The sequence below is a fragment of the Rhea pennata genome, chromosome 7, assembly GCF_028389875.1.
Source record: "Rhea pennata isolate bPtePen1 chromosome 7, bPtePen1.pri, whole genome shotgun sequence".
Classification (NCBI taxonomy): domain Eukaryota; kingdom Metazoa; phylum Chordata; class Aves; order Rheiformes; family Rheidae; genus Rhea; species Rhea pennata.
The window spans coordinates 39,367,387-39,375,533 of NC_084669.1; positions in this window are offsets into that span (position 1 = coordinate 39,367,387).

The window sequence follows — 8,147 nt, forward strand, 5'->3', positions numbered from 1 at the left end:
AAAGCGTTGCAAAAAAGAAATCGATGAAAAAGTGTTAACTATTAGGAACTAAGTATTCTCATACTTCAGCTGACTTGATTTTGGTAGGAATGGAACAAAACCATATAAGCTGTATAGTTTTTGGTACTATTAGAAATATGTGTTTAAGATGTTTTGTAGCTTTGTAGTAGTATCACTCTCTCTATATATGTATCTAGACATATACATATCCACATGCTCCTTGAATAGAGCATATATGAGAAACTTAAACGGATACTGTACGTATATGGTATTTGCTGTCATTTTTAATATCCTGTCTGCCCATTTTGTGGTCTGCTTGAGCTCTCCTGTGTCTCGTGCTGCTGTTACTATGACCCAGCAGAAACTGGGGGCCTTTTCTACACCAAAGACAAACCTGTGGCTGTCTTTCCCCCGCCCCACTTGCATGGCCGTAGGTTGTCTACCTGTGTCACCCTCCAACACTGGGCAGCGTTGCTGTTTTCATTCACCTTGCTTTGAGTTTGCTGCCAGCTTACAAGCCAGGATGGCTCCCAGAGAGTAGATGCTTAGGTACCCGTGTGGATCAGGGCTCTCAAAGAGGTCCTGCAAAAATTTGCATGATCACAACCCATTTCTTCAATTAAAGTTTATTAGCACTCTCAGGTTGGAGTATTGGTGGTGGAAAATGACCTTGGAATCAAAGTTAGGCACAGGAATCATTCGCAGTCACTCCCTTGGACAGCGTCCCTTTAAGATATCTGGAGCGTAACCTCCAATTAGATATTTCAGACCCTCTGTAACTGCTGCTAATGGAGGTTTATTTCTATTTATAAACTATCATCTCATTCAGGTGAGCCAAAAGGTATTATTGTCCTCTGTCATTGCTATGCAGCACACCTCGATTCACAAGAAAAAAAGAAAAGAAAAGAAAAGAAAAAAAGACAACCCTGATTGCAGGGTTGCAAGAGTGTTATCGATATTCTGGCTCTATTTTCTCTTCTATCTATGTCTTTTAAGTCATATTTGAGAAAACTGCCAATGAATAATACATCCATGCTTTTCTCTCTAACAGCAACGACAGCAAAATTACTGTTAGTAGAAAACGTTTCTCACTTTCAATGTTCAGTAACTATAGTCTGCTTTTTCAGCTATTTATATAAGTTCAGAAAGATGTCAAAGTAAAGGGCAAGAAACAGTATTAAAAAGTGTGTGCATGAAGCACTTATTTTTGTACGCTTAGTACAATATTTGTATAGAGTTTTAACACTATGAAGTGTAGTAAAAATCACACTATCCATTTACTGGAGGACAATCATATATGCTTAGGTGAAATGAAGTCAAAATGATGTGTTAATCATCCATCACAAGGAAATTATAACCTGGATTAAATTCTGTGAAGCAGGTTTGTAATTCTAGAATAATCAAAGGGCATTAACTGGACTTTGAAATATCATTAAAACTTTTTAAACCAACATGAATGGCTCAGTCCTTTTCCATCCTGGGTTTTATCTAGAGAGGTCATACCATGCATGACAAATAAGAGCACACTTTGCTCTGCTGGCATCGATTAGGGGTCATATAGATGAGTTCATAAACTGCCCAGTAATGCTGAAACTGTTTTGAACATGTACTCTGATGACACCTGGCATTCATGTGCAGCAGAAAAATGCATAGCTTTCTGCTTTTGCTCTCTTAAGTCAAAAACTAGGGTTCGGGTTTTTTCCTCGCCTCTTTGGCCAATGTTTATCTTCATCTCTGTCACTCTGTAGGAATTATATTTGCTATAAATTTCTTAAAGCAGTAACATCTGTGTGGTACTTCCAGACATTTTCCACAAAGATCAAAAAGAAATGTGAGCAACTAAAGTTCCAGCGACAGCAGTTGCGAACCACCTAAACATATATAAATTGAAGCCACTGTAATGTAGAAGGTGCCCCAGTAAGCCACTGTGGAAAAGCCACAAAAGCTTCAGGAAACCCCCCCAAGGATTACTCAGAAAGCAGTGTCAAGAGATCTGCAACTGGAGCTAAATGAGGTCCTGAATTTTAAGGGTCACACCCTCCTGACACCACCTGCTTTTGGAGAAAAGCTCAGCAGCTCAGTGATTGTTGGAACAGAAGAGGATGAATATGCACAATACAAGTGAGGAGAAGAAAAAAGCTTTGAAGCGGTTTTAAGAGCAAGCCGGATGTGACTGGGAAATCTTGGAAGAGCCAGTTCGTTTGCTCAGCTTTGCCTGCTATGGTGGTCACATTATAGGCACCTTGCATTTCATCGAAGCAAAGCATCTGTGCCTTGCGTGCAGGATCCATCAGGGCGAAGAGTGGGAAATTGCTGCTCTCCAGGTCATCCCTTCAGATAATAGCATTCGCTTTGGAGCTAGTCAGCCTTGAATGCTTAGGAAAGCACCAATTTTTCCATAGCCCCGCTCTGCTGAATGCCAAACAACAGGAACAATGTTTGTTCCTTCCTTGATCACAAATAAAACATCTCAGAGGTGAGCAGCTGCTGGAGGCTATGGCTAGCAAAGGGAGGAACGTACAAAAATAAGGAGGTTGATGGGCAGAGAGGATGATAACAGCACTTAGAGCTGGGAGAGATTGGTCCTACCATGGGAAAAGCCTGTCACCAGGTAGCCGGTGGGTAAATGAGACCTGAGAGAAGAATTACCTGTTTCCTGTAACACCTTCATAGCCAAATAATCAAACAATAGCAATTCCAGCTTCCACCCCTAAAACCAGAAGCAGTAACTGCTAGTTCTGATTTTGCACCTTTGGTGCCTTTCTCTCTAGAGAGATTCCAAACCCAAGAGTTGAGGGAAGATCTAGTGTTTTGCTACCAATATCAAATAACATTCGACAAAAGGTGCCTCTGCTAGGCCAAAAGAGATTTCCACAAAATAACCTGACATTATTTTCACATTATTTTATAAGGAGGTCAGCTGTATTCTGGGCTTTAACAACAGCTTTGCCACCGCTATTATTTTACCTCATTAGGCTTACTTTATGTCCTGCTTTTGTTTTATTTGAAATCAGGGCAACGGGAGAATTCACTTTTCTTCTTCTTTTAAATTTTCCTTCCAGTTTCTCAGAGACCTGAAATTCCCCTTTTCTCAACAGTGGCTGGTTGATAAACTTTGGAGAGCAAGAATGATTTTCAGAACTCTAAAACCCAGGACCCAACTTCAAAAACATTATTCCTTTCCTTTTAAAGACACGTGCTCCCCATGGATAGGAAGACGCAACCAAAAACCGTATCCATTCTCCACAAACAAGACTAAGGCATGTTTGAGCCTTAAGTAATGAGAAGGCCAATGGCCTAGAAACTCTGCAGATGGCCACACATTTGTCTGCTCACAGGACAGAAGGTACAAAAACTGCATTTTCCTGCTTCCTTCCTCAATCCAGCCCTTCCTTGGAAGTTTCTATAGCACAAGGCCTCATATATGAGGTGCAGAATAAGGGTAAAACCTGTCTGAGAATCGCACACTAGTTCCACTTTTGGAGCCAGATAGACTCTGAAACATCCTATCCTGAGAACACTTCCTGTGTCCCATTGAAATCTCTGTTACAAGCCTATGGGATAAGGGCTCCAGCTTACAAATGCAGTGACTTTCAAGGAGAGTGATTTTATATTTGAGATTGTGTGCCTCCCTTTCCCTGTCATCCCAGCAAGGTTTCCATAGACCATCAGATCTCTTCTCCCAGAATTTACATACCTGGGTTTGCCTGTTTTCAAAAAAATCACATCCTATCTATTTTTTTTTAAGTCACGCTCTCTCTCCTCCCATCCCCCCTACCCACACTTTCTGCTGGGCACGGGCTATGCAATTTGAGGCAAAGCTGGCACTGGGTTCATGACGTGGGCACTGGAGCCAGGTCTCCTGCTTTCTGGGTTGGGGCACTGCTTAAGGTAAAAATGACTTTCCGTACGTATGTGGTTCAAGCCAGAAAGCACAAATCACTGCTGTTCTTAAGTTGCCCATGGCTCAATCTGGCCCGGGTGCTCCTGATGTTGCAATTTAGAGTACTGTTGACTTCTGGGAAAGGAACATTTATTAACTGACATTTTAGGATCTTTCCCTCTCCAGCGATATGTCCTCAGGCTCAAACTTACTCTCTGACTCCCACTCCCATTTCTTAAGGGATAAGGAATATAAACAAGAGAGGAACAGATGTGCACATCAGAGCTGTACGGAGATCTCCCCAGACATCCATCCCACACCGCCACCGTATCAGCTGTAAGGGTATCTTGTGGGGTGCTCCTTCATTCAGTGGCAGAAAATTATTTCACGCTCCAAACTCCTAGGTTTGGCTGAAATTGCAGGTTCTCCCCAGCTGCCCTTGGTGGGTTAAGACAGCACCTGCTTACCAGCTCCTCTCCTCCATGGTGGCACTTGGGCAGGCCAGTCTCTCCGGAGATGCCCTACTACCTTGAACATTCATCTGCAGCGTTAGTCTTGCCCTGGCTTAGCCCCAGGTACCTGCTGGAGAAGGGGACAGCACATCCTCTCCCCATCCAGATTCGGGGCTGTTTAAGAGAACATCAGAAGAATGATGTTCACGGGATGCGGAGCCATGTCGTGCCTACATACTCCCAGCTATGAAGACACTGAAAAGCAGACAGTTGCCTGTGGACATGCAAGGGTAACAACAGGCATTTAGTTCAGCGTGCACATAAAGATCCTTGGCAGGACACATGCAAACAACACCAGACAATCACAGGATCAGATAGCTCCTAAAAGTCTGCATCAAAGCCCAGAGATAACAGAGGGATTCCTTCCTTTACCCACGTGCCTTGGGTAAGATCCTAATTTGGAATCACTGTTCTGCAGCACCAAATACTATCGGCAATTTTGGACAGATGAGATGTTGCGCAGGAGGAAAATTGCAGCATGGTTAAGTTTGACAGAGCAGATGTAGCTCATTGAAAGAAACTCTGCAAAGTGTCTCAGCCGAGCCAAGATCAGCCTGCAGAAGCATGCATCTCTCGAGTAAGTTTCTAAAGTTCATATTAGTTTGTGTACCATGACAAAAAAGGTGGAGCTTACATGTGCCCTGTGAGCACGTACACAATGCACAAATGTCTATACATTGAAGGAGAGCAGCTCTAGAGAGACAACAGCAACTGTGATGAGTAATTCTAAATTTAACCTCTGGCAAGTTGCCTAAATTCTTGAAGATTTTTATATGCTTTCGCTCTGTTTAGTGACAATCTTGTTCTGCTGTAAAACAGCAGTGGCACCTAGCGGCTGGTGAATTCAATCACAGCACCCTACTACATTCTGCTGATGCGAAAGTAGCTGAGGGGGAAAGACTCACTGCATGCAAAGAGTAGAAAAAATCCACCATGCTATTAAATAACAAACAAGAAATACTTTTCTGAACAACATTTCTCAAACTGCGACTCTCAGCACTGCTGCATTCAGAGGCCAAGAATTACCAAGGGTTCGAAAAAATTCCCCCACCCACCCACCCACCCCAAAACCTGAAAAAGCCCATGCCCAGCCAGCACAAATACACAAACAAGTCTGTTAACTGGGGAACTGGATGAGTACTTTAGGGAAAGGTCGAGGTTCCTACTCTTTCTTAAGTATCTGCCGTGGACGAGGAACCAAGAAAGATGCTGCTCCAGCTGCATTATTTTACATCCATTAGTCGGGTTGGACCCATTTCTTAGCACCTACGTTTCAAACTTCTTTATGGTGACAGCATGCTATGAAGTTGCAGGATTTTTCTCAAGGGGAACAGCGCTGTTCTGTATATATGTGCTGTGGAACTCTCCAGATAGATACCCTAATTCTGGCTCTCACCACCTCTGTTGCTCTCATGTGAGAAAAGCCAGTTTTCTAAAAATTCTCTTTAGGATCAAATGCTCAAGTTTTAGAAGAGAAATCTTATCCAGGAGTTGCTCTTATGTCTCAGAAAGATGACCAAGTCCTGCTTAAAGGCACTGCAATATGTGTCACCAGGAAGGAAACCAGTAGGGTCCCACATGAAGGTGTGAGCCCAGTAAGGCTGATCTACGGGGAGGGAGAAAGTTTGCAAGAAACTTTGCAACTGAGTATTGCTGCTCTTACCAAACCCATCCGGCACCGTGGCAGGCAGAGCTGTAGGTGCTGATGCAAGGGCCTGCCAAATTACCCTTATCTTGCAGACACTACTGCTGGCAGAGCAATTTTGCAACTGAAAGCAGAGAGGACAGGCTGGTCCGGTGAATTACTAGAAAAGGATATTAAGAGCATCCTCAGGGATTTAATTCCCGGTATTGTTCCTCCAAAGCTCTCTCTTTCCTGACTCAATATTGAGATTGCTTCAAGCTCCTTAGGAGAGGGATCTCTGCAACTGATTGAAGATGGTTTTAAATGAATAATTCATTCTCTCCCACTGATTTTCAAGAGAGGCAAAATTATCTGACTAATGATTCTCTGAAGAATTAAAGAGATCACATACAAAATTAATACACACTGTTGGATCTTATTAAACATTTACAATTGTTTAGCCATAAGACACTGAGCATCCTAAAAGCAGAACTGGCAACCATGTTTTCCTTTTGCTGTAGCCACCAAATCTATGACTTCCGAGCTTGGAAGGGGTTGGACACTGGGGAACCAACCTTGCTTACCATAGTCTCACTGCAGCGCTGCTACAAGGGAGCTCTGGAGGCAACACTGAAGGATCCTGTCACCAACACTGTGAACTACGTGCAAGTTACCACAGCCCTCTCCAGGCTTCGGTTGTTGGCTTCAGACAGCCCTTCATCCAGACAGAGCTTGCCCAACTTGCAACCCTCCCAGTGCTAAAATGAAGTGGACTGAGGTCTGTTCAGAGCTGCTTCACCAGCAAGGGAAATTACAGCTTTAACTCCTAAGTTCAGATTTTAACAATTTCCACCCAAAGCACCTGTAACATAAACTTCTTATTGCGATGAAATCCAGCCCTGCTCCAGCTGGACGTCAGCCACCTCTCACTACCAGCTGCAGGCTCTCCTTCAAAAAGAGATTGCTCCCAAACTCCCCTTCCTCCATATGGCCCCTGCTGTCCCATGACACTCTCCTATTGAAATATCCTTTGTCACAGATAAGCATGTTTTTCTTCTTTTTGAGGTGTCCTAAAGTGATAGTTAGAGGATAAAACAGCATCTGTTACCTTGTCAGGCTCTTTACTGTCGCAGGAGTGTGGGGCAGGAGCAGAGCACAAGGATATAAGTGACCAAAGTCAGCCCTGAGATCCTTCTCACCCAGCATCCTGCCTCTGGACTGTGCCACTAGTAGATGCCTCAGGAAGACCATAAAAGCAGAGTGATCACGTACAATCCTTCCAGGTACTCTTGGCCTCCAACCCATCCATGACTTCTTGGGCTACTGGTAACCATTTGAGAGCTTTCAGAAGACTTCTTCAAAAATTTGGCCCATGTCCTCCATGCTATGTGGTGGACAGCACTGAGCCCTCATGGCACACTAGTGAATTGAAAGACACACTTGTGAAAGAGAAGAACACAGCTTAACAGGAAAAACCTGCAGATTGCTCAAATATTTTGGTTTTTTATGAGTAACTGACCTTCCTTTCCTTACCTGAGACCTCTGCAGTAGGATCTTGTAAAGGTAGCCTCGTTAGATGTCTTTGAAACTGAGGTCACTGATTTATGCAAAACTATGCACAATTCACTTCATGTAACACTGTTACACACACACACCCCTATTGATTGAGACATCTTTAAACTGATAGAATGAATCCTCCAAATATCGTACAATAGACTAATCAAAGAAATAATCTTTAAACTTTTTTGATGAGTATCTATCTTATTTTTCCCTCTCTGACCTAGGAAACCAGCCCTTTCAGTCACTTGACTTTGGAGTCTCCTCTCGCAACTTCAGCAGCTCTTCTCAGTTTTATGGGGTGGACTCAATTTTTTGGACTATTCTGTGGTCTGGATTAGCTCCCATTATCCACTAATTCTCTCCGAGAGACAGTATTCACAATCAATAAACATTTGTTTAAGGACTAAAGTAAAACAGTTAATCTTTTATTACAATAGGAATCAGCTGCAATGAGAACAGTCCAGGATGAGAACAATTCAAATGAAAGTGCATCAAACTATTCAGGCTGAACTTCAGGAATGAGTTAAAACTTTACGGAAAGTAGAGCTGCACTGCACAGCAGCAGACA